General features: G+C 37.2%; 2 long non-coding RNA genes across 2 annotated transcripts; one reads left to right on the top strand and one right to left on the bottom strand.

Moving 5' to 3' along the window:
- The first annotated feature begins 13,611 nt into the window (after window positions 1–13,611).
- On the top strand, window positions 13,612–25,924 carry LOC137854717 (uncharacterized). The gene is made up of 3 exons (XR_011095347.1): window positions 13,612–13,710; window positions 20,822–20,886; window positions 25,765–25,924. It is a non-coding gene; the product is annotated as an uncharacterized lncRNA (long non-coding RNA).
- LOC137854716 (uncharacterized) lies at window positions 15,472–23,074 on the bottom strand. The gene is made up of 3 exons (XR_011095346.1): window positions 22,923–23,074; window positions 18,273–18,316; window positions 15,472–17,323 (listed from the first exon to the last, which is right to left on the bottom strand). It is a non-coding gene; the product is annotated as an uncharacterized lncRNA (long non-coding RNA).
- Window positions 25,925–26,843: the final 919 nt, after the last annotated feature.

Here is a 26,843-nt window from a genome sequence, read left to right as displayed (position 1 = left end):
ACAAACATCTCCTTAGAGGACCACTAGAAAAGATAGTAAGAAATCTACTTACCACCAAAGCTCTGTTCTCTTTATCAGATTCCTCATTTGCAGAGCCAGTTTCAAACAAAATTAATTACAGCCAAAAGTTGTGTTTGTCGTCCCTCCTTCATCTTTTTTTTTTTTTCCTTGCCTACTCCCCTGATCATGGTTCGGTTCTCGTTTTCTCTATTCTTAAATCAGACAACTTCTTTCCCAGTGCTGCCATGGTGACATCCATGGGGCACCCTCTGATGGTAACTTAGACATCCACCTGACATACTTGAACTAGGAGGGTAGTTCTTTTAGGGCTCCCCATAGTCCTTATGGTCTCTTGTAGTCTAAAATGTCCTCTGCACCTCTCTCCATGCACAGAATAGGAAGCCCAGAAAGGTTAGGCTCCTAAATTAAAAGCCTTGTTTGATGGGATGTATCTGGGCCTGAGAGCAATTGAGATGTAATATTCCTAATGTCTTTGGGCTTGAGAACAGGAGCACTATGTTTCCTGCACTCACTGGCACAGATATATCCCATGATAGCAGGACTTCAGAGGAGAAAACCATTCACTCTGCAGAACATGCATATATAACCTGGGTGTATGTGGGCAAATTCTCAAAGGAAAACCATGAAAGGTGCATCTATATTATAGTATTCTTTATCTATCTGCTCCAAAATTCAGAGATGTAAATGACCCATTTAATCCATACGTTCCCTCTATTTATCAGATATGGCTAAATCATTTCAGCTTGTATTTCATAGCAATTGACCTGATTTTACCTATTTCATGAAGTATCAGTATGGTTAGTATTTGGCAAAACTAAAAAGTGAATGAAAGCAGGCCTTGACCATGGTAAAAATAATAAGAATAATAATAAAATTAGTAATTAGCATTTAAGTTTAGAAACTTACTTTGTAAATATGAGGCATTACTTACAGCAAAATAAAGATCAACATCTGTTGAAAAAATTATTATTCTAAAAATTTTCATTAGAATTTAGCCTAGTCTGCACACATCTGTCCTACACAGTCCACCTAAACAGTATATCTGAGAAACAATCTGTTGTTGCAATAAAAGTTATACTAAATTATGTATTTCACTTTTAGCACTTTTCACTTTTAGCACTTTTTATTTGACATAAAGAATATTCTTTGTTTTTTATTAATAATCATCCTTAAGATATAACACTTTGTAAAAGCAAACAGGAAACATGATATTTATTGCAACAATAATTCAAATTTGTAGAAATTTCTTTATAAATTCTCAGGTGATTTGGGTATTTAGTCAGGTCACTGTAACAATCTGTCCTGAATCAGGTCATCAAGTTGCCTGGCAACCCCGGAAGTATTGACAAAGGCAGTACTACCTTTCCATATTTTTTTACCTCCCCTTAAAAATCAATGACAGTCTTTATATTTGTGATGTGAGATTAGCTGAGAAAATGCATGAAATTGCCAGAGAAGTGCATTGCTCAAGATATTCAATTTTGAAGGCTGGGTCCAAGCACATCACTCTCTATGGTCTCTATCATTATGGTTTTCCCTACCAGAAGCATTTGTTAAAGTATCATTTACAGAGACACTATTTCATTTAGTATATGTACTTCAGCTCAGCATTGGCTTTTTTTTTTTTTTTTTGAGCAGTTTCATTCAGGACTGAGTAAGAGATTAGCCTGTTACATGACAATATCATTATGATATTTTGTATGCAACAGTTAAGTTTAGTGTCATGAGCAAGAGAGAGTGATTATGGGGTGAGGCAACCCTGATGCAGTACTGTTTACATTCAAGAATGTAAAAATGTATTTTCTGAACACAGAAAAACTTTATTTTCTGAACACAGCAAAATTCAACGGACACTAAATTTCATGAACACTAAAGTTCATGAACCAGGTTCCTTTTCAGTCAAGAAGCTTTCTTCTCCCAGTCACTTTGCCAGGATTCTGCAGTGCTTATATCTAGTGTTCATGCTTTCATTCTCCCTTAAAGTCTCCCCAGTCTCTCTGCTATTTGCCACAAGAACATACAAGATACCACTAAATAATAGTTATAAAACCCCAAACTCTTGCCAATTTGTAATGAACTGTGTCTGCATTTGAAATCAATTTTGTTATCTGAGCATGCCATTGTGCATCATTTTGGATATCAGAATTAGAAAGAAATCTGGGTCTAAGACAAAGTCCTAGCCCTGATTCACCATGGTGTCAACCATACGTCTAATCAAACAACTGGTCTGGCCCTGAGGAAGCCAGGACCTGCTACCTTTCTGTAGAGTGAGACATGGCCTTAAATATCTTTACCTCCAAAACAAGGTGGTGTTATTTTATATTGGTTTTCTTTCCAAAAAAACAACAGGGAATATTGTCGATGAGTTGTACAAGTGTAAGAAAACTCAACTGTGGCCAGAAAGTATGTCATGGTGCTGCCATTTTAAAAAGGTTTATTATCCACCCTTCTTTTCTCAAATTCAAAATTTTAGTGGCAGAGAAGCATACATGATTATTGGATTTCAAATTTATAATCTTGCACACCTACTACCATGTAAGAAATTGCAGGTATCAGAATTTATTATAAGGATTTCAATATTACAGAATAATGGAGAAAGGAAAATGAGGGATAAAATCCTAATTTTAAAAAACAAGAGTTAGAGTGTTTAGGTATTTGTTGATTGTTCCTGCATCTAGTATGTAGGCTGTTTATGTGTGAACTATGGACTGTTTGCCACTTGATTGTATGATTGGTTACCTTAATCATTAGACATTTTTTCTGCTTTCTGGTTTGACAAATGAAACTTGTAAGATAGGTGATGAACAGAAGACAAGGGGTGAATAGTGAAACCCCCTTTTTAATGCACTATTACCCAAGTCTGAAGGTAAAGATGGGTTTTGTGTAAAAAAAACAAACTAACTGACCAACAAAGAAAACCAAACCAAAAGTAAAAACATCACCACCACAAAACCTTTTGTGAAAAGTTTTGACAATTAACAAAATATTATTAGGCATAAATATAGCCAATGTGAGAAATCACTTAGCTTTCAAAACAGTGTTCACAAGTTTTTATAATATTTATATTTATATTTATATTTATATTTATATTTATATTTATATTTATATTTATATTTATATTTTATTTTGAAGGGTGTGAGAAGCTGAGCTGAACCCAAAGCTTAAACATCGGTATTTTTTTGTTGTAAAAGTATACTTTTGTATGCTCAAATAGTAGCTGATCTGGCTGTCATACACTTTCACATTTCACTTACCTTCTGAGAGACATACAGTATGTTTTTCAAAATTCTGACAGAGTCTGCCCATGCAGAAAAAATGATTTCTAGGCTAGTTTTCGTTTTGCAAATCACGTGGAAAAATATAAATAACTCCAGGAGGCCCTTATCGGGTTCTTCTGTCTGACTTCCGTAACCATTTCCCCAAGGGAAAGATATTTGCTCTCCCAAGAAGACTCCCTTTTCCAAACTCTGTCTTATTTAGCCAAAATTCTTCTGATAGCACTGATAAACATTCAGTAAAGACATAATCAGGTAAGTAAGTAATAAAATAGATCAAAAAGCCCTGGTTAGGGCTAAGTTAACAAATTGTCTTTATAATACAATGTTAGCATTGTACTTGGACATTTCTGTTGCAGAATATGCATTTTATTAGTTACAGACAAAAAACTTGCATTAGATTTACAGTAATGGACTGTTATTATTATTTAATTAATGGAAGCAAAAATGAACTATATTAGACACCAATTTTTGATGCAAAATTGCTTTGTAAATATATGTGAACTCAATAATTTTATACTGTACAAAGTCATTAGTTTGGAGATCTTAAGTGATTTAGCTAGAATTAATCCCTCACATGAAGAGCACATTACAGAATGTAAAATAATAGTTTTATATGTGTAAAATATAAAATTTCTGAAGACTAAAAATTATTTCCACATCTCTAGTTCATAGAAATTGCAAAGGAAATCTATCTCAGGAAAAAAAAAAAAAAAAAGAATAAAATGTTTTGTATGTTTGTTCTTTCTTACCCCCATTCTTTTCATGAATATATCTACTCACATTTTGAATATGCTCATTAGAGAAATCCAGCACATCACAGAATTTGTTGCAATTTTCGTTTTGGAAGGTGAAATGAAGTTGCAAGAATTGAATCAACCACACCTCTTTGTGAAAATCATGTAGCAAAACAATTAATATATAAAATTGCAATTAAAAAAGGAAGAATGCTTCCAAACTAAATATGATGTCATGAAGCTGAATATGTAATGATTAGTGACTGAGACTGAAACCCTTTATCAAAGGCTATGGTGAAAACTGTGTGTTATAATTACAGTTTTTCTTTTAATCTTTAATCTAAGTGAAAGATTTCTTAAGAGTCTTACAATAACCATTGAAAGTGAGGACACTCAATTTCTACTAAGTGCAGAAAGACAGCTTTTTTAACTTATGCCTAAAATTCAAGGGGAAAAAATGCTGACCTATATAACCAATAAAATTACATCCATAGAGCCACTTAGTTGTCTGTGACGTACCCAGTGAACTACATAGTCAAATACCATTGAAACAGAACATATTACCCTTTAAACCTAATATTCAAGTCTCATATGGCAAACAAACTTTATTAGCTTTCCATTTAATTCTGCCTTTTGTTATTAACTAAGAATACATAGATATCAATGGCATATCATGGTAAATTAATAGATATAGATAAAATCTATAAATATTCATTATACCTCATTATTGAAAATAAATGTGTAATGTTTTGAAATTAAGGGTATTCACATTTAGAGATATGTATCACTTTTCGTACATATGAGACATAAGAAATAAATTGCTCTAAAGCAAAGTTTAAATGTATTCCAAGGGTGGCCCTGATAGTCTGAAAATATCATAGAATCATAGAATCATAGAATCATAGAATATCCTGAGATGGAAGGGACCCTTAAGGATCATCAAGTCCAACTCTTGACACCGCACAGGTCTACCCAAAAGTTCAGACCATGTGACTAAGCACACAGTCCAATCTCTTCTTAAATTCAGACAGGCTCGGTGCAGTGACCACTTCCCTGGGGAGCCTGTTCCAGTGTGCAACCACTCTCTCTGTGAAGAACCCCCTCCTGATGTCAAGTCTAAACTTCCCCTGCCTCAGCTTAACCCCGTTCCCGCGGGTCCTGTCACTGGTGTTAATGGAGAAAAGGTCTCCTGCCTCTCGACACCCCCTTACGAGGAAGTTGTAGACTGTGATGAGGTCTCCCCTCAGCCTCCTCTTCTCCAGGCTGAACAGGCCCAGTGCCCTCAGCCGTTCCTCATACGTCTTCCCCTCCAGGCCTTTCACCATCTTCGTAGCCCTCCTCTGGACACTCTCCAACAGTTTCATGTCCTTTTTATACTGTGGTGCCCAGAACTGCACACAGTACTCGAGGTGAGGTCGCACCAGCGCAGAGTAGAGTGGGACAATCACTTCCCTCGACCTACTAGCGATGCCGTGCTTGATGCACCCCAGGACACGGTTGGCCCTCCTGGCTGCCAGGGCACACTGCCGGCTCATATTCAACTTGCTGTCTACCACGACCCCCAGATCCCTCTCTTCTAGGCTGCTCTCCAGCGTCTCATCGCCCAGTCTGTACGTGCAGCCAGGGTTTCCCCGTCCCAGGTGCAGGACCCGGCACTTGCTCTTATTGAACTTCATGCGGTTGGTGATCGCCCAGCTCTCCAACCTATCCAGATCCCTCTGCAAGGCCTTTCCACCCTCATTCAAGTCCACAACTCCTCCAAGTTTGGTGTCATCAGCAAACTTGCTCAAAATACCTTCTATTCCTACATCCAGATCGTTTATAAAAATATTGAAAAGTACCGGCCCTAAAATGGAGCCTTGAGGGACCCCACTGGTGACCGCCCGCCAGCCTGACGCAGCGCCATTCACCATAACCCTTTGGGCCCTGCCCGTTAGCCAATTGCTCACCCATCGTATGATGTTTTTATTTAGCTGTATGGTGGACATTTTGTCCAGTAGGATCCTATGGGAAACCGTGTCAAAAGCCTTGCTGAAGTCCAAAAAAATCACATCAGCTGGTTTCCCTTGGTCCACCATACGGGTGATCTTATCATAAAAGGAAATCAGGTTAGTTAGGCAGGACCTACCCTTCACAAACCCATGCTGGCTGGGACCAATGACTGCTTTGTCCCCCAGGTGCGCCTCAATAAGTTCAAGAACCATCTTCTCCATGATTTTACCAGGCACTGACGTGAGACTGACAGGCCTGTAATTGCTAGGGTCTTCTTTCTGACCCTTCTTGAAAATTGGCACAACATTTGCCAGCTTCCAGTCTACCGGGACCTCTCCAGACTCCCAGGATCGTTGAAAAATAATTGAGAGAGGTTCCGCGATGACGTCCGCCAGCTCCTTCAGCACCCAGGGATGAATCCCATCCGGATCCATGGACTTGTAGGGATCCAGGTGGAGTAGCAAATCCCACACACGTTCAGGGTCGGTTGGGAGTTTGTCATCCCCACCGTCCCGGTCATCCAGCTCAGGGCACCCTGGGTCCCGAAGCCCATCATCGGCATTGAAGACAGAGGCAAAGAAGGCGTTAAGCGTCTCTGCTTTGCCTATGTCATCGTCTGTGAGAAGACCTTCCCTATCAAGGAGCGGCCCTATGTATTCTTTAGTTCTCCTTTTTCCATTCACATATCTAAAAAAACCCTTTTTATTTTCTCTCACAGACACAGCCAGCTTCAACTCTAGGTGTGCTTTAGCCACACGAATTTTCTCCCTACAAACACGAACAGCATCCCTGTATTCTTTCCATGTCACCTGGCCCTCCTTCCAGTAGCGAAACACTCTCTGTTTCCGCCTAATCTCCATAAGAATGTTCCTGGTCAGCCACGCCGGCCTCCTGCCGCGCCTGCCTGACTTGCGATATTTAGGAATTGCCTGATCTTGTGCTTCTAGGAGGCATCGCTTAAAGAATGACCAGCACTGGTGGACATCAAGGCCTTCAAGAGCAGCTTCCCAGGGGACCTTGCTGACTAGTTCCCCGAGCAGCCTGAAGTCCGCCTTCCCCATATCTAGGGATGAGGTTTTGGTGGCACTTTTCCTTCTGTCACCGTAAATTTTGAACTCAACCACTTCATGGTCGCTATGACCGAGGCGGCCACCAATTACCACATGTCCCACCAGACCCTCTCTGTTTTCTAGCAACAGGTCTAGGAGGGCACCTTTCCTAGTTGGCTCCGTTAGCACCTGCACCAAGAAGTTATCATCTAGGTGCTTCATGAACCTCCTGGACTTGCTCGTGTCAGCCGTGTGGCACTCCCAGTTAACGTCTGGCAAGTTGAAGTCCCCCATAAGGACAAGGGGAGTTAATCTCGAGGCCTCTCTTAGTTCTGTAAAGAATAAGTTATCGGCGCTATCGTCCTGGCCAGGCGGTCTGTAATAGACTCCCACAACGACATCCCCTTTATTCGTTCGTCCCTTGATCCTTACCCAGAGGCTCTCAACTTTGCCATCGCTGACCTGGAGTTCCACACAGTCCAGCCCCTGCTTCACATACATCGCCACCCCACCACCTCGCCTACCCTGCCTGTCCCTCCTGAAGATCCTGTAACCATCTATCGCAACACCCCAGTCACAGGACTCATCCCACCAGGTTTCGCTTATGCCGATGATGTCGTAGTTGCGGGACTGGGCCAGGACTTCTAGCTCATCCATTTTATTCCTCATACTGCGTGCGTTCATGTAGAAGCATTTCAGGTACGTCTCCTTACACTCAGCACCTTGTGGATCTGACCGAAGGACCTCACTGGCACACAGCCCCTCTGATTCTAGCGTACCATCCCTTAGGTCTTCACTGGCGTGCCTGGTTTTAGCCCCTTCCCCCTTCGACTCTAGTTTAAAGCCCTATCTATCAGCCCTGCCAACTCCTGACCAAAGATCCTTACCCCTCTCCGAGAGAGGCCCATCCCATTCGGTGCCATCAGGCCCGGTGTAGCATAGACCTTCCTGTGATCAAAGAACCCAAAGTTCTGCCGGTCACACCAGTCTCGAAGCCACGAGTTTATGCGAACAGCGCACCTTTCAGCTTCGATCCCCCCTATCGGAAGGACAGAGGCAAACACAACCTGCGCGCCTGAACCTCTAAGTTGTCGCCCCAAAATGGGAAATTTTGAAAGACTGGAAAACAAAGACAGTGCTGCTGGTTGGCTTTACACATAATAAACAGCTGTCCAGGACATTATTTTTAACAACTTGACTATTTTTTTCATTACTTTGTCTTAAACTCAAAATATTCTATTCTGGTGCTATGTCTGCATCCCTACCCTCTGCAGGAGTGGCTCATGGGGCATGGTCAAGGACATGTTTGCTACTTATATACATTAGTTACCTTTAAGAGAGTAATTTGGCATAGTTCTGGGTGAAGCCAGTCTGCACTTATTGGGGAGGCCACAAGTCACTAGATTTTTGAAAGTGCATGTGTCTTCTAACTCATCTAGTTAGAAGACTACATTTCTGCACTTGCAGTGACATTAAGAGGATTGTTCCAATAATCTCTGAAACTATGGAAGAAGGAATCTGGAGTTGAATAGAAAATTGAAATGGATGTTGATAGTCTGCTAGGAAAAAAATGCATTTATGGTTGTGCCTGTGTAGAACTATGCAGAGCTGAGATGGCTAATTTTTTCTTTCATGTAGAAATACTAGACTATTAAAAGAAAAAAATAAATAAAAATGTATCATTACCTTTCAATCCAACAGCTTTTTAGATAAAATTAAAATTACATCATAATGCAAAAAGTGTAATTGTAGCCTCAATAGTAGTTTCATCATGCTCACTAACTACTGAAGGACTACAAGTCTGAGCAAGAGACAATGTTCAGTATTTCAAAATATTAGCACTAAATTTAGTAAATGTGAATTCCATCCCAGAAGCTGAGTGCTTCATTTTCAGGAGTCTTAACAATTACTATCAAAACATTTAGCATTCTTTTAGGACCCTTAGGCATATGTAAAGCCTCTCCATTTTGGAGTTTACCGTGGACAAGTTCTTGCCCATTTTACCTTCTTTGCCTTCGTGCCTGCCTGCTCCTGTCACTCAGCTGACAGTGGGCTTTCTCCATCTCCTCATTCCACACTACTGTTTTTGGGTGAACACATTGTTTTATTGTTTTCTGCAACTTCTACCATCTGGGAAAAAAAAAAAAAAAAAAAAAAAAAAAGCCTTTTTACATATTTTTCCATTTCACAGAGCTTCCACATACTTTATTTTCAAAGCTCAAATGGAAAGATTTCTCTTACTGTCTTCCTTAATACTGTTTTTATTTCTTCTTCTACCTGCTTTTCTATTTTGAGTTGAGATTACTACGTAAGTCAATTCTTACAATTAAGGTATAAAAATATAAACAAGACTCCCTTTCCCTCGAAGATGTGAAAGAAAGTTCTAGTATTGCAAAGACTCAGACACATGATAAAATTAATACAGAGCAAATGCTTTCACCAATTTATTTGAGCTATGTATAAAGTTTGATATGTTCTAGGAATGTGACTTACCTTTGCTATGCATTAAGAAAGATAAAGACTTTAAAACATGAGCATCATTTGAAAGTATCCATTTAAACCCTGGAAACCAAATTCTGTGACCTCTCTTGATGGGATTTTTGCCTGATTAATGAAAGAAAAAAAGACTGAAGCATTTTGCTCAGATTAATATCAGTACAAGAGGTACATTCATTCCATCTTCTGTTGTCAGTGGATAGACAGTCAAACCTTTGTTAGACAGTACCCATCCTCCCTTCGTATGGGAGATACAAATCATGTCTTTCTCAAGAGAAAAAAAAATCTTCTATGCTCTTTCAAAAAGAAAATTCTAATGCATTTTGGAGGGCCTTTCCCCCTTTTTTATACATGTAGCTACTGCTGACCTAGAAAGATATAACTTAGGACACAGAACAGTTTTAGTGTGTAAACTTGTGATGCCATACAATATGTCTTAATATTATAGGTTTAATGCTAACTGCGCCCCAGTAATTTAATAATTCTGTGGGAAGACTGCTGGGTTATAGAGGATATTTGTCTTGTGATTTCTTTGTGGCAAATCAGAAATTACAGCAGTGCTCAAAGGAATAGAAATCTTAGATACTCATGACCTTCACTGAAACCCCTTTCGTCACTTGTCAGTTCTTTAAGGGGCAATTTAATTGTAGCTCTTTGGCGGTGACAAGGTAAGTGCTGGCATTTTGGCACTGTCATTCATTAACCTCATGCAATGTCAGCAGCAGTGCCTCAGACATGTCACCATTTCCCCAGTGACAGCAAGCTGACTTTTAGGACATATGTTATTCCAGAGATGCCTACTAGACAAGTTGACATGCCTCACATTCTTATGTATTGGGCATCATTTGTGAATTGTTTATGCAGTTAAATAGTTTCAAGAGTAAAACCAGCTTGTCTAAAAACAGGAGAAGAGAATGTGCTATAAGCAGAAAACTATCTAAATTGTTTATGCTGCTTTGGAACTTAAAACAAACAAACAAACAAACAAAATTAAAAAGTGGATTGAATTTAAACTGATAGGTAACAAAAATCTACTGTCATGATACCCAAAGGTTTAATAAAATTCTGTCATGCATAAATTTTTTGAAGCATCATTCAATAAATGAAATGCTAGAATGCACGGCACTCAATATGCATTATAATTATTAGCATTTGTTCTGCATTTCCTATTTCAATGTGCTTGTAAGAAATAAGATTATTAATAATGAATAGATTGAAGGGAAGAATGGGTGCTGAGAACTATTTGCTGATAACAACAATAATTGCTAATGCCTAGAAAAACTGCATATATTTGAATACACCTTTCTTCTTCTCCTTCTTCATTTGGGCCTCAGAGTGACTGGAAATTCTGTGCAATACAGCAATATAAATGTTAATAATGACAATAATAATAAATGAACTTGTTTCTCACTTTTCAAAAAACAATATGAGAACTAAAGATCACTCAAAAATAATGTTGTTATTATGTTAATATTATGCATATCTCACGATAAAAACACTTGAATCTAGATTTCAAACTCCAGGGATGTACATCTTTCGTCCATCTTTATCCTTTTTTTAAAAATCTGCGTCCATGTTGAGGCTGGATCTCAAAGCACTCCCATATCTCCAGCCTATACAAAAATCTATTCTGACTATCCTACAGATTGAACCAGCATCCATTGTAGAGGTGAGAATAATCAGTTATGGAGTTCATTGCCTTCTTAAAAACCATTCAATAATATTTACTGGATACAAAGTGTGACTTCTGTCATTGGAGCAATCTCTCAAACAACATATAGGAAGAAGAAAAGTAGGCATTAAAATGTACTAGTCATTAAAATGATTTTCTGCAAATGCTGAAGGAAATTTTTATGAGACTACTAAACTTTTCCTTTCAGCAGAGACCACATAATGAAAATGTACGTATTGCAAATATCAAGTTATCACGGCACAGAAAAAACATGCAGCTCTTGTATTGAGGTGAAATTGAAGAGAAAGCCAATTACCAATATAATTATTGCACAGTTCAGCAGATGAAATTTCTGTCTTAGAAATTTTTGTCATTTCTACATTTATTGCTTATTTCAGTTAAAACATCATACTTCAGGCAAAAATCACCAACCGGGCAAAACAGTGACACTTTCTTAGGATAAGACATATGTAAGATTGTATTTTGATAAATTACAAATGCTGCTTTATGGTGTTTGTTTGTTTGTTTTTTATTTTTATTTTTATTTTTATTTTTATTTTTATTTTTATTTTTTTTTATTGTAACTGATTCAGAAGCTATAATTGTTAAAATATTTAAATGATACCCTTTTATTTTCAAAAAATTTTCCTTTAATTTTTAATAAATATTGATCATATCACTGTGACTTTATTAATATATATATATATATATATTCAAAGCAGCAGAAAAAGGTTTGAATGACTTGTTTCTATCAGGTCTACTTCTGAGTTCAATAGAAACCTTGTAGGTGAAAGCAAGGACATCCCTGAGAATATATGAGTAGTGTGTAAGCAGAACGACTGAAACCCCATGTAGGTGAAGTTAAATGAATTGCAGTACAGTTGTGACAATCAAAAATGGACATTTCAGTGCACTATTACAGTGTGTCTGTAAAGAAACAATATTCATTTCCGAATATTTTATTATACACAGTTGTTCAAATTATACACACACAGTTTTGCAATTAAAAACACTTTCTGTGCTGAAGAAATATTGAACATTTAGAAATCATCAATGGCATCAGCAGAAAAGTAAAAATGACTGTAGCATGGACTTTTCCAGTCAAACATGTTGAAATAGATGTAAAGAAAAGAAACAACAACAATAACAACAACAAAACCACCTTCAATTACAGAAAGGATTCTGTCCACAGAATTCCATACTGCTCAACCAGGCAGTTTAAGAGATCTCTTTTCCAATTGCAGCACTGCACTGAGAACAGCACTTGTCAGGAGGGCCTATTGTACATTCACACAAATTATATGAATTGATCCAACAGTATTTTCTAGAGCATTTCAAGAGAACTTAGATTCAATCTCTGTTTTTTACTTCCCCCCCCAAACACACCCCCCCCCGCTCCGACACACACACATACATCCTGGGGTTGGTAATACTGATGAGTGATCACCTTCCATCATACATAAAGATTTGGAGACATAACATTAATTGCTGTCTTGATAGTTTTCAATTTGATCACCGAAAATTGAACCAAAGCAAAAACAAGTGCAGGAATAGCTGGATTGAAAGATTGTGATGAATCCCTGAAGTTTGTTTGTTTTCTTCAGTTTTTCTGACACATTTCCAGTGCTATATTACTCCTCAAATAATAAACATAGCATTACAAAATTGTAACATTTCCTACTGCTAAATTAAAGACACTTTTCACTGCACAAATAAATGAATACAAATTCTCACTGGAAGGAGCAAATCTTTATAAGAAACAGATTGGCAGACCTGATTCTATACTGCCTTGTTTCAATTTTTTCTAAATAGAATGTCATATTCTTTTCTACCTTACATTTATATTGGTCCCCACTTTCATGCTATCTCACTTAGTGGGCTTCTCAGGTGATTAATCTTGAAGTAACAAGGCATCAGATGGCTTTTAGCAAGTCCTTTCCTACCTTGAATGGGAAAGATGTGATACTACTGGCCCTGGAGAGCTGAGCAGGTCAATATGAGGGCAGAACTGACTGATTATCTTTACCTTATACACATTTAACCAAAAAGGTGAGAGAAGCTAAATGAGATGATGTTCTGCCTGAGAGCTGGCAGGATAGGAAAACAACAGACAAAGAGATTTGGTCTGTCAACTCCTTCCAAATAGAAGTACCAATTTCACTTTGCTTACTTACCTGCAAAGATCTTGACAAATTTAGCAAACATTGATTAGTTATCCAGGCAAGTCCACAATAAAATATAAATTTGTGACAGGTGACAGAATTCCTCTCCAGACTCAAACACTGGAATGATCTTGTTTAGGTTGACTAAAAATAGGAGCCTATAGCCACAGGCCATCTCTGAGGGTATCTGCATGGGGCTGATAGATGTGGCACAAGACTCCTGCCTTTGGAGCAGCTTCTGAAAGGCCAGACAGGATATCCTATGCTATCTCAAATGGTTTGAGACAACTGAGCAACCCACATGAGGTAAGCAACCCACATTCATAAATGTAGCTGTTTCTGACATGGATTCCTACATGTATATGAGCCAGGTGTAAAGTCACCAGTAACAGTCAAGGGAAATGTGATCAATGTAGTTAATGGAGACAAAAGGGGAATTCAGCTCACTCTCAAGTACTTGTTCATCTGAATTTCTCTCTAGGTTTCAGTTATTATAGTTATTAGATCTTTATGGATGGATACATGGAGATCTCTGAACATATTCTGAACTATTCTTAGGTGCCATAAATATTCTATTCAGGCTTTATGCCTGGAAAAGCTTAGCCTTTCTTCCTATAATATCAGGCCTCATTTTCCATCCACAGAGCAATAAACTGATTATTTGGGGATGTCATAAATATACCAAATATAACAAGAGACAGTCTTCCTTTTACAGAGAAGTAATAGAATACGTTAACTTCGGTATTAATTATGGAGTTACTTCACCATGCAATAAGCCATTATCCAAGGTCTGTCAGTTGGATGATATTTGGTTTACTAACCTCTCATTTTGATAGGAGTACATCAAACTAGTCTAGGAGAACCAGTAATTCCAAATTTATGCTGAAACAGAAAAAAAAATTGAGAGTAGAAAATCCCCAGAGGTTGAACAAAAGGGTGATAGTGGAAATAATTTTGAGAGACTCAAAGAGCATGTCAGTAAGGTTTAAATGGGAGACAGGAAGCTCAATGTATGTTTTCATAGCAAAATAATCTTTTTTAAATGCAGGACCAGCCAAAATCATAGAAAAGTAATCGGCAGCAAAGGGAGGGAGTGAAAGAACATGATTCAGTGGAAAGAAAAACATTTATAGGAGAGAGGAGTTGGTGAATCTTAAAAGTATTCTGTCTTTGGCTAAAACTCCTATGAGTGAGAGGAAACTGTGATAAAGAAAAGTCTATAAGTGTGTTCTTTATTTTGTACAGGTCTGCATTTCCAATCCTAAAAAGGTACAAAAACTACTTAAGGATAAACATTTGTCTGTGTGCTGTTTTAGCCCAGTTGAGTATTAAGCTGTAAAATGGAGTATCTAGAGCTCTATCTGTGCTAGCTGCTCTACTGGGCTAAAGCTTGTTCTGCGTCCCTGAAGCATCTGGCATGGCACAGCTCACTTCCACACAGATAAACTCACCCAGAAGAGTGGCGACACACCTGCTCTGCCCCCAGTCAGCCCAAGCTGGTTTGGCCAGAGTCATGATGCTCAAGCAGCTGGGCCTGGCCTGGTTTTGGTCACTCCTCCTACAATGACAACCAGGAGGATGAAGGGAAAGTACTTCCCTAAGTTACTGACAAATGCTGAGCCTTGAGCGTAGCAAAGGTTGTTCTGGCAAGCGGCACTGCATGCAAGCCCCAGGCGCCCGTCCCCACATTAAACGCTGGGCTCCTGTGTTCTAGGCTCCTACTATGTGGCAGAAGCCTACTATGATTCACATTCAGGGGATTTGCTTGTTCGTGCTAATTTGTTCTGCTAATTTCCCCTCTTATATTTTTTTTTTAACAATTTATGTGACATTAAAAACTAAACTAAACCAACCAAACAAAACAAACAAACAAACAAAAAAAAAACCATTAAAAATAATATCTGGAACTCTTAATCTCTTCTTGTTGTCAAACTCAGCCAATTTCATACTTTATATACCCAAAAAGACATGCAGACACTTTTAGGAAACATAAATACACTTTCATTTATTTAATTACTGGTCCTTACACACTTACACTTTTACAAAAATATGCATTTAATATACAACTGAATTGCAGAACACAAATAAATTTAGTTTAAGCATCAATGACTACGTCTGTCTAGATTTCCATAACAGATAGAGAACCTCATCTGTGAACCCACATTTCTGAACATCTGCAGGTAAAATTAATTTTATACCAGCCTGTATACTGACATCAACATACTTTCAGAAATTTAATGAAACTGTATGCTGCTCTTGTTTACCTGCAGCAAGATTATCAATGCAAATTATGCATGTCACATAGTGCAGTGACCTCAAGTCTCAAAGTGTTACTGCCCAAAGCCCAATACCACATAAGACATACTGCTTTGAGTACTGTACTATTCTCTGGTCCAGGGAGCAAACCAGAGAGAAATGTACTTAATCCAAGCTACTCTTACACAAAATCACTTTTGTACAAGTCTCTGCTCCAAAAATGAAAAGGGCATGAAAACTGAAGAAAAGGATGCTGAGGGGAGACCTCATTGCTTTCTCTAATTACCTGAAAAGAGGATGCAGCAAGGAAGGTGTTCTCTTTTCTCAGGAGATGAGTGATAGGATGTGAGGCAATGATCTCAAGTTGTACCAGTGCTCGAGGTGAGGCTGCACCAGCACAGAGCAGAACAGGACAATCATTTCCCTCGATGGGCTAGCAATGTTGTGCCTGATACACCCCAGGGTACAGGTGGCCCTCCTAGCTACCAGGACACTGTAGTGGGTTTACGTGGCAAAGGTAAACCCACGCTCGAGCCGGTTGACTCATCTTGCCGTGGATGATAAGGCAGACATTGGATCCAGTTCTAAACTGAAGTCAGTGGCTACAGCTATACTGGTAAATTTTACTCTTCCGGGACACAAATCTGGTCAAAAGACCTGTTATCAACTCTGAAAGTGTTAGAACTGTTCTCTAGAACCATTTAGCTTTCGAAAGTGGCACTGTCCCAGGCAATATTCAGACATGTTCATGAACAACCTCAGATGGGCAATTTACGCATGCCAACTTGTTCAGGAGAGCTGCAGAGTATGAATGTACCAAGACAAAATCAGCTAGTGGTGGGGCAAGAGGACAGGACGTATGCTGTTTTTTTCAATAATATAATTTTAGGATCCTTGCCTACTGTGTAGTATCTATGCCCCACAGTGCCAAATCTAGTGAACTTTTTCAGAACTGCACTATACAGGGAGCTTCAGTGGCTCTGTTGGAGCTAGAAGAGCTTGCACGGGTGGAGCTGAACTTGTGTTAATAATTCCAGCCATGCTATATTTGGCTCCTTGAGCTTTTTGGCAGCTTTCTCCAACAAACATTTATTCTGTTTTCTCCAACACAGATCATCTGTTCTATAATTGATTACATATGGTTTTATGTCAACTGAAGATCTAAAGTAAAATATGTAGCAGATCTGGAATACCCCTGTAAGCAAAGTCCCAACACAACAGATAAATACCTCAACCTTATTCAAGAAGGTAGATAAAGTCATTGTACTGCTAAATCCTGGGCAAAGTAGGACAGATGTCTGCTGTAAGCTGAGTTCAGTGGCCTTGAACAGTTTTATATAAAACTTCAAGACATACTCTGACTGCACATCAGAAAGAGTACACGTGTTATGGCTTTCTTGTCATACCACTATGCTATTTTTTTTCATTTTTGTTTTGTTCTGCTCTCATTTAATAGGTCTGAGATTCTAAACTATCCACAAAGACACAAAACACTTCATTCTGCAGAAGTTACAGGAAATACAGGTATCATCCCTGTTGCCATTTTCTTCTGTGCCAAGTGTAAATAAAGGATACATGGGAAATCCCTCTCTTGCTTCGAGGTTTTATCCCAGACTTCAGTGAGGGGAGTATCACACCTTTGGAGAGGAGTGCAGGGGGAGTTCTGAGAAAATATTGTGCACAGATACAAATGTCAGTAAGAGGAAGAAAGAAGTGGAAAAAAATATAGATGAAAATTAACTTTTATAACTTTTTTTTTTTTTTTTTTTTTCTGATAGAACCCCGGAATTCAAACCATCAAACTTCCCTTATAGCTATAACACACTCTGGATATTTCACAATCTTCCAGCAATTGGTGCTTCTGCTATCCTACCCTGAGAGTAAATGAAGAATTAGAAGCAGGGACAGGCTTAGTTATCTCTATACAATTTCAAACACTGCAATGAAAATATATACACCTTTTTTTTTCTTCGAACACTTCCTGTTCATTTCATTCTTATTTATTCATTGTGTTAGAATAACAGAGTACTTGATATTTTTCACTTAGAGAAAACTATATTATAATTTGCTGTCCCTGTACAGGTTCCATATGGACATGGAATAATTTGTTTAGAAACCAAAGGAAATAGATCTTTTAAAAATAATCTGTCATCCTGTAATATTCTCTATGGTATTTTGCTTTAAACTCAGTTCTTCCTGATCTCTCTCATTATACACTGTTGAAATGTCTAATGCCAGAGTTGTAGGCCAACTGGCAGGAAGAATGCAGGCAAAGTATTATTTCCTTGTAACATGAAGTTGGATGTCTCACATTTGCTATTCTCTTTCACACCCAAGGCAAATCCTGAGTTGCATCACAATAACCCACATTGATGAAAATGCCAAAAAGATATGAAAAGAGAGAAAATGAAAGGCTACTAACAAGGTATATTAAGAAAATCATGCTTCTTATTGTTTTGAAATCTTTTCACTATCTCCCATTTGATATAATTAAAGACATTTTTAAGGAGTTAGACTGGAATCTCAGTTCCATTGAAATAAATGGTGAAACTCTAAATATCAGTACCTAAATAAAATACTTGTTGCTTTTGTTATCAAACCTTGTAAATTACCTTTTTGCTAACCAATCCCACTTTTCTCTGGCAGCACCTGAGAACTGTACAGAACAGAGTAAGAATTCATTTTGGTATTACTCTCAGTATACAGGCATCTTGACATAGTAAGACACAAGAAAGTAAGAGATTTGTCCAGACTTCAGCAGGAACAGCTTTCTGGAGCTCCCCAGTGAAAGCAGCATTACTTAACAGAGAGAAAAGAAAAAGCATATGCATTCTTTGAAGCTTTGCACCAATGTTAGATAAAATCTGCTTTTGATTAAATAAATAAATAACATCTGCTGAAATCTTAGAACAGACATGACAAACTGCAAGCTGAAACACTTTCATATATTTGATGATTTGCATCAGGCATATGTAAGCATGACTCTATCAGTAGTTCTGAAAATAAGGGTCAAATTCAGCTGTAGAAATGAGGATCACAACCAGAAGTGGGAATTATCAGCAGAAGCCTAAAAACCACTGCTATGTATGTTAAGCCTGGGTTGTATTTTCAAGATGTTTTTCTATGTTTTATATGCTAACAAGTGTAGCTTTCATACTCCAGACTTCTTTCTTCTTTCTTTCAATTTTTTTTTTTCTTTCTTTCTTCAGTTCTTTAGTTCCAGGCTTTTTACTTGCAGGCAGCACTTGAGTTAGTATATTTGGGATGAAACTCAACCTCTTCTCCCCTGATTAATGCAATTCCCTCCTCCTTGGGTAACCAAAAGTTAATACTTTCAGAAAAGCCTCCCCTTCTAACACTACTCATTTTTCTCCTCTTTAGTACACTAAAAACAAACAAACAAACAAAACAAAACAAAACAAAAAATGTTAATCTCACCTTTCTTTCTAGAATCATATCTCTGTGGTTTTCACTGTCTTTTGCATGCATGTGAGAGGAGGGGTTTCTATTTTTCTCTTTGTTCCTAGTGTATTTGAACTTAAAGATGAGCAGTACTGACATATTCATCCAGATCTATCAAGTTACAATTACTGGTGCAAGTCTTCTGTTGTCTATAGGATACTGACATATGCTATAATTATTGTTCCATCACTGCCCTTAAGAGTGAACATCTGCTCCTACCCTATCATCACAGTTTTAATCTTCTTGTAGCTCCTGTTTCCTTGAAGAGAAATCCGAATGAGACAGACCCTGTCTTTTACTTTTCTCCAGTTTTTGAACAGCTTCCAGGCTTTCACCAGAGCAAAGTGAATACCTCGATCTCCCACCAGTATTCATTTAAATGAAAAACTGAATTCTCTGTAGCTGTGCTTGAGCCTATGAGCAGATGGAGGGAGGTGGGAATCCAACTTGCTCACAGGCATAAACACAGTAATAGCAAACTGAATTTTCTATTCAAGAGGTGGGGTCAGAGTGCTCATAGAGCAGCCAGAGCCACTCTGCAGACTATACCAAATGTGGGGACTGCAGTATTTGCATCAATATGAAACTTCTACCCTTCAACTCAAATGCAACTTTCTCTCATGTAACCTTTCTTATATATGCTATAAAGCCTCTTTTTGCTCCTGCCACCTTGACTCACTCTACAGTCTACCTGTGGAGTTTTTCTTTTTTTTTGTTGTTCATTTGTTTGTTTTGTTTTGTTTTAATTTTTGCTGGTACCCTTTTCCCAGGGTAAATTTTACCCATTGAAATCACCAAGGGCAGAAACAAAAATAAAATATTCTCCCAGCAAATCACAATTCAATAGTAAATAATATTCAGAGCTACATGAGGTAATGCTTTGCATTTTTAATGAATTTCTGTGATGAGAGTGGACAACCAACCATACACATTCAACATGGCATTGCTAAGGAGCCCTTGTCCTTCCAACATTTACCTGTACCTGAAGAACACAGAAGATACAGCCCCCTTGATACAAAAAATACCCATATATAAAAGAATGAGTTGCAACCTCAAATGATGTAAAACTGAGTTCAGTCAGACCCAAAGTGCTGAATGGGAAACCTGTACCCCTTTCAAACCTTCAATGTGAAAAGAAAAACAAACACACAAAACCAGAAAAAAAAAAAAAAAAAAAAAAAAAAAAAAAAAAAAAAGAGTAAACAGTAACTAGAATACAAACACCTTTGCATATTGTCCTGCATGAAATTCAAATCTGAATCCTGCTTTTTGGTCTGGCACTCCAGAATTTAAAACTACACCAGTGGTGTCAAATGGTATTTTCTGCTTTTGTTCACCAGCCCCATCTTTTTTGCCTTGGAAAATGGGTTTGTAAGCAGTCCCCACAAGAACAAAGTCTCTTACATAAATTCCTGCATTGTAGCTTTAAAATGTTGCCTCATATAATGAACTTCTTACACTGAGAAATGAAAAAAAGCACCAGTCATAATTTCAATACCATATATTAATCTTTCTGCTTACTTGAGGGTGACAGCTGTCTGTGCTTGTTGGGTCTTTTCAATGCCACATTACATTTCACCATTTCTTTGGAAATACTGTTTGTCTCTTGCTTTACAGTAAATATTTCATGATACATTCAACAATGAGAGAAGTAATTCATTTGAATGTTTTTTAATCAATTTTTTTTTTTTTTTTTTAGCCGATGATGAAGACTGCTGAGTGAAGCATGCTTGTAATTTTAAATCAATCTCAGGGATAACTCTGGTAATGTCTCAGTTTCTGCAACATTTGAATTTCAGTTATAAACACCAACATTTACAGGAATATCATCACCACCTTAATTTAAAATGACCTGGAAAACCATTTTAAAATAATTTTATAAAAAGCTTATTTTAACCTGTTTTTCTAAGGAAAGATGGCATATGCAGTTATAACTCTCCAAACCAGTCTCTGAGTTTGTTCTCTGCTTTCAAATCTCGTTTAATTTCAACAAAATCCGGTAGGAAAGTAAAAAGCTCAATGATATTAAATTCCTACTTAGTTCCTAAAAGAAGTTACCATATAGAGGAAAGACATCCAAATTAGAGCATGCACTGAGGAAAAAGTCATGCAGTCAAACACAAGAGTCACCACATGGGTAACAGCCACACAGAAAAGTGTTTTTGTTTGTTTTTACATTTTTATTATTATTATTCTGCTGTTTGTGGAACAATTTGTTTTTCAGAAGACATCAAAGTAAAACGCAGTGCATTTTGTAGGACTTTGATATGGTAGGTCTCATTTTGTTCTTAACACACAGTTCTGAATGCAGGAAGTTCGGAGTGCCGTGAAGTGGCACAAGACTTCTCCTGAAAGCAGCCTCAGAAGGGTTTCTACCTCAGACCTCTCTATCAGAGAAAATCACACCATCAATAGCTGTCTGCCTTGCAGAAGTTATATCAGACCTTCCCCTCTATCAATGTTGATTGCAAATGTATGTCTGAAATGGGACTCTTCATGTCATTCCTTTGTTATCTGCAAATGCTTTTTAACTGGTAAAATGGGATACCTTGCCTACCCAAGAGTTTTGATATTCATATCTGGTGACAATGAACCAATGTAGGTCTCATATATGTATAGTACAGGGCATTGCTTTAGGTCACATCAAAGGAGGTGGAGGTATGATGTGGTGCAACCTGACACAACACGGCACCATCATGATTCCCTAAGAGTCTACAATTTTTAAAAGAAACATGTAGAAATGAACATACATTTGCAAATCATAAAGACCATTTATGGTGCACAAACATTCACAAAAGAGACGACTAGCAAGTGAAAAATATTTTTAAAATACAAAGCAGATTGACTGTGTAAATGCAAAATAATGCATTTCAAGTACTTCTTGTGCTATTTATGTTTGCTCTCTCATTACATCTTCACTGCATTGGTTTGCAAACTGCTAATGTGTTTGCTTTTCCTTAAAAATACTGAAACATAAAATAATTCACAGCGTATACAGCTGGTTAGGGCAGGCTTAGCTAGGATAAAAGGGTTAAAATGTGAAAAGGTTTTGTTCATAACAGGAAAATTGCTGGGTTCCCCTTCCTTCCCCAAGAACACAAGACAAGAATGTTCAGAGCAGGGTGAAAGTACCTCAGCAATTCTGGGCAGAAATCTCATATTCCATAACCCTGCAAACTGCAAACCCCTTTACTTTCAGAGAAAAAAAAAAAAAAAAATAAAAAATATATATATAAAAAAAAAAAAAAACACAAACAAACCGTGCTTATCATCCCAAAGCAAACGGTTCACAAATGCTAGCATATAACAACATTTTGCCCGAAGTGATACTTAAATAGGAAAATGCTACTGGAAACCCTTGTTTATAAGGATTTATACCAGTTGTATACTGGTTTAACTTGAAGATTAGTTGTGCCAGTGGAAGAGGAATAATGCGATTCAGGAAATTTGCTGGAAAAATAAGAACAGCACACACTTTATATATTCAATGTTTTCATTCTGAACCAGAGAGGAAAAAATATATGTAAAATCAAATAAAGCAACATTAAACATGCTTCTAAAAGACTTTGAGTTTTCCCTGATTAAAACATTGTAGTTTGATGGCCTAGTTTCTTGGTGTATATGTACCTAGTTGGTTATTTTATTCGTTGCTTAAAATTAAAATATTTATAAATAGAGAATTACACTTTCATCAAGGTCTTCTAAAATACGAATAATGTAAAGATGCAGGACATTTAAAAGGTACTCCTTTTTCAGCATGAGTGCAATAAGCCTATTAAGCTTATTGCATGAAGTCTTACCTGAATGCTGAATCCACAAGCAAGGGCACCAGTTTTCAGGAAAAGGGCACCACATGTCAGGAAAATGATAGACAAGAACCACAGGAGCACAGAAGGATGCTGTCACACCAGTGATACCTATGAGCAAACGTCAGGATATTGCAATATTGCCCCACCTACAGCTTTGAGGGAGGACACTCCCTAGTAGTTGTGATGGCCTCTTTGAATTTGCAGGAAATATGAACCTCGATGATTCCCCAGGTAATGCTGCAAAGTAAGCCAATAAATAAATAAATAAATAAAATAAAAATTATATAGAATAATCCCCAAAAGAACATCAGAAAGGATGCTCATAATGTATTTTCCACTATGTCAAGGAAAATACTCCTTTCTTCTTTTCTGACTGCAAATATATGAATCAGTTTAAACTGATATATTTAAGGGATTAATAAAAGCATACATATTCGTTAGTTTTCTACCAAGAGTAAAAGTCTTTTTAAATAATAAACAAAAATCAGTTCAGGCACAAAGTCTTAGATATTATTTTGGGGGCAGAAATAGAGAAAGGATGGCATAATGACATGTCAATGATTGTTCCTGGAAAAAAATAAAAATAAAAATAATAATGTCAATAATGATATAGATTTAAAACTAAATAAATAAAACAAAGATTAGATCTGTAAATTCACTTCTTACTTTCCACCCATCATTTTTTCCACATTAGCAAAGTACTTTGAGCAATAAATTAAAATTATCCGCAATATGCAAAAGACATTTCATATTGAACAATCTGGAAACCATTTTTTTTTTAAATAAACAAGTTGGATTACTCTTTGATGTTACCTGAAATATAAACTGCTGAAGATTTGCATGCTAAAGTTACTTTCGCAATTGGTAAACTTTCATGCTGGGTCCTATGTAAAATGACTCCTTTATAGTCTGGATACTTTTTTTTTTTTTTTTAAATAAAAAAGTTAGTCATAACAAGAGTTATGACTAACACATGTAACTCAAAAGATTATGCTTTGGAGATGAACAGCAAAGATTTCCTAAATTCATCCTACTGAGGCCATTTGAACTTCATTTTCAGTATCAGCTGCCCAAATTATTTCAACTATACTGTTAGGATAATGAGGCAGATTTTCTGTCAGTGTCATTGTCATGATACACTACCTTTTCTCCATCTGAGAATTATAACTTCATTCTCCCAGGAAATCCACCAGATAGAACTAAATATTACAAATACTCAAGGACAAAAAATAAGCACAGTAGATGATAGTCAAATATTAAGATGACAATAGGCTAGGGCTGGAAACCTGAGTTGTATATGCACACGAAAACATACAAAAATACACACAAATACACCTTTCATTGCAAATACAAAACTTCTGCAGGAGGACTTTCTGGATCCTCTCAAAATAGAGCTTCAAGTATTTGGATTGACTATGATGCAGAAGAGAATATATGAAAAATGTTCCCAGGCAATCTGTTTAAAATATATATATGACTTTTTTCTTTGCTTTTTACATGTATAATATCATTCACTTTAATTGCTTCAGAAACTACTCAAACTGTCTAGAACATACAAGCAATATATAAAGTGTTCCCTTACCTTAAAACCCATCATAAAGTGTTTTTTTGTTTTGTTTTGTTTTGTTTTCCCTGCAAGCTGAAGGCTCTCACCATTCAAAGATCACCATGCATAGCAATAAGGTGTTAGAGTAGCAAACTGAAAGAATTCTCAGGCTCATTAAAAGTGCTAAAGCATTCTCACAGGTCACTGAATTGTCCTGCACTTCAATTGAAATCTTAAACCCACCACCTGCTTCCTCCTTTCCCTGTCCTTTCTCTATGTGCTGTGATAGACCCTGTTCTTTTATCTCCCAGAGCATTTTCTTTTTCTATGTTCTTCCTACCCTTCAGAGGAGTAACTCCCTTTCCTCCCACATTCCCTTTTTACAATACCAAGGCTTGGTTTACATTAAGTAAGAACAAGGAACACAATTAACCCTGTACTTGCTATAATCCTTGAACAAAGTTGTACCTTTTATCTGGCTGAGAATATCCTCTTAGCTCAAGCAAAAATAAATAAATAAACTGAAAGCTAGAACATGCTCACATGCTTGCCTTTATGTTTTTAAGATTGTTCATCAAAGAGGTTCATGCTTAGAAAGGTTTTCTTGCAAACCAGGAAACTCCGAGGTTGCAAAAGCCATGACACATTGAAAAAATTGGGGGGACTTTTTACATGGGCAGATAGTGATAGGGCAAGAGAGAATGGTTTTAAACTAAGAGAAGAGATTTAGATCAGATGTTATTAGAAATACTTCACTCAGAGGGTGGTGAGGCACTGGAACTAGTTGCTCAGAGAAGCTGTGTTTGCCCCACAAACACAGGTGTTCAAGGCCAGTTTAGATAGGGCCCTGGGCAACCTGATCTAGTGGATGGCATCACTACTCATGGAAGGGGTGTGTGGGAACTAGATGATCTTTAAGGACCCTTCCAACCTAAGTCATTCTATGATATTTTATGATATTCCATAAAGCCTGAAAATAAGGATAGTTGATTGTCTCTGTTGCTTACAGCACGTGGCAAAGTACCACCTGTATTGAGAGTAATCATTTTATCCATCAATGCAATGCAGCTGTTTTGAGAAAAATGAAGCTAGTTTATTTTGTGTGTCTGGCCTGGAAGATCACTTGGGTACACAGCAAGTCTTACTCTTCTGAAAATTTGGTTGCGATGTTTCTATTGTCTGTCCCAGAAGTCATCCTTGTTTTACTTGGATGTCTGCCTGTTGACCAGAATGAATAATCAAGAATCCTTTTTTTTTTTTTCTTTTTTCCCCCACTTATGCTCAAAGATTAAATCTCACTTCCACTGGCGTTGTGGTAAGCTCTAACTTAAAGGTTAAGCTTCACTCCTATTTGATCTGGATTCTGCAGTTGATGAACTCTAAACATAATCTGACGATGACATGTATGTACCATACAGAGGACAGAGGACTGTGGATACATGTTTAAGTTAATGTAAGTAGTTGTTTTTGCATTTCAAAATGTATTATAAGCATCTGGAAAAAATATTTTCATTCAATATAGAATTATAGTGTTATAGTGCAGAGCTCTATCTTACAGTTATGTCAATGGTCCTGGCTCTCAGCTGGATACACCCTTAAAATGTACAGTAGCCAGAAATGCCAAGAGTGCTTTACCACTGTGCTTTAAAAGGAAAAGTTACATATTTTATAGGGATATATCCACTAGAACCAGCCAGCAGATAAGCACCCAAATTGTAAATTCAAGTAGAAATAAAAGAACAAAAAATAGATAAATGTCATTTAATAATTCATATTTTTTTTCAAAGTTCTTAAAAGTTCTCCCCCCCCCACTCTCCCAAACACACACACCATTTCCTTATTTTCTAATTTCGGATTATACAAATGTGCAAGATTAGAACAATCAGAAAGTTCTGTGAGAAACTCCATTGGAGGTGAATCTCGCCCATATTAATAATCTGCTGTAGATGTTGCACTACACTGGATAATGCAAAGATAAATAAGAATTTTTCTTTGGATCCACAAGTTACTAAAAAAAATACTTCCATCAAATAGTTTGACAAATAGTTTGACCATAGTTTGACAATTACAGTTTGACTGTAATTCTAAAAAATAAACATTCTAAAGTTAGTAAGTTCTAATAGGTAGAATAATAGATAACATTCATTATGATATACTCGTGACAATAACCTTAGTTTTAATCATAAAAAAAAAACAAAACAAACACAACAAAACACCACCAACAAGAACGACAACAACAACAACAAAAATGGAGTAGTAGTGTTAGTTGATACATGAAGATCTTTTTAATGATAACCACTATATATCCATTTGAGTTATAGGAGAATGTGATGACAATCAACAAGCTAGTTCTGCTAATTACAGTT

The sequence above is a fragment of the Anas acuta genome, chromosome 3 (assembly GCF_963932015.1).
Source record: "Anas acuta chromosome 3, bAnaAcu1.1, whole genome shotgun sequence".
Taxonomy (NCBI): Eukaryota; Metazoa; Chordata; class Aves; order Anseriformes; family Anatidae; genus Anas; species Anas acuta.
The sequence above is the reverse complement of the archived record's forward strand: the minus strand, read 5'-3'. Positions and strand labels throughout refer to the sequence as shown.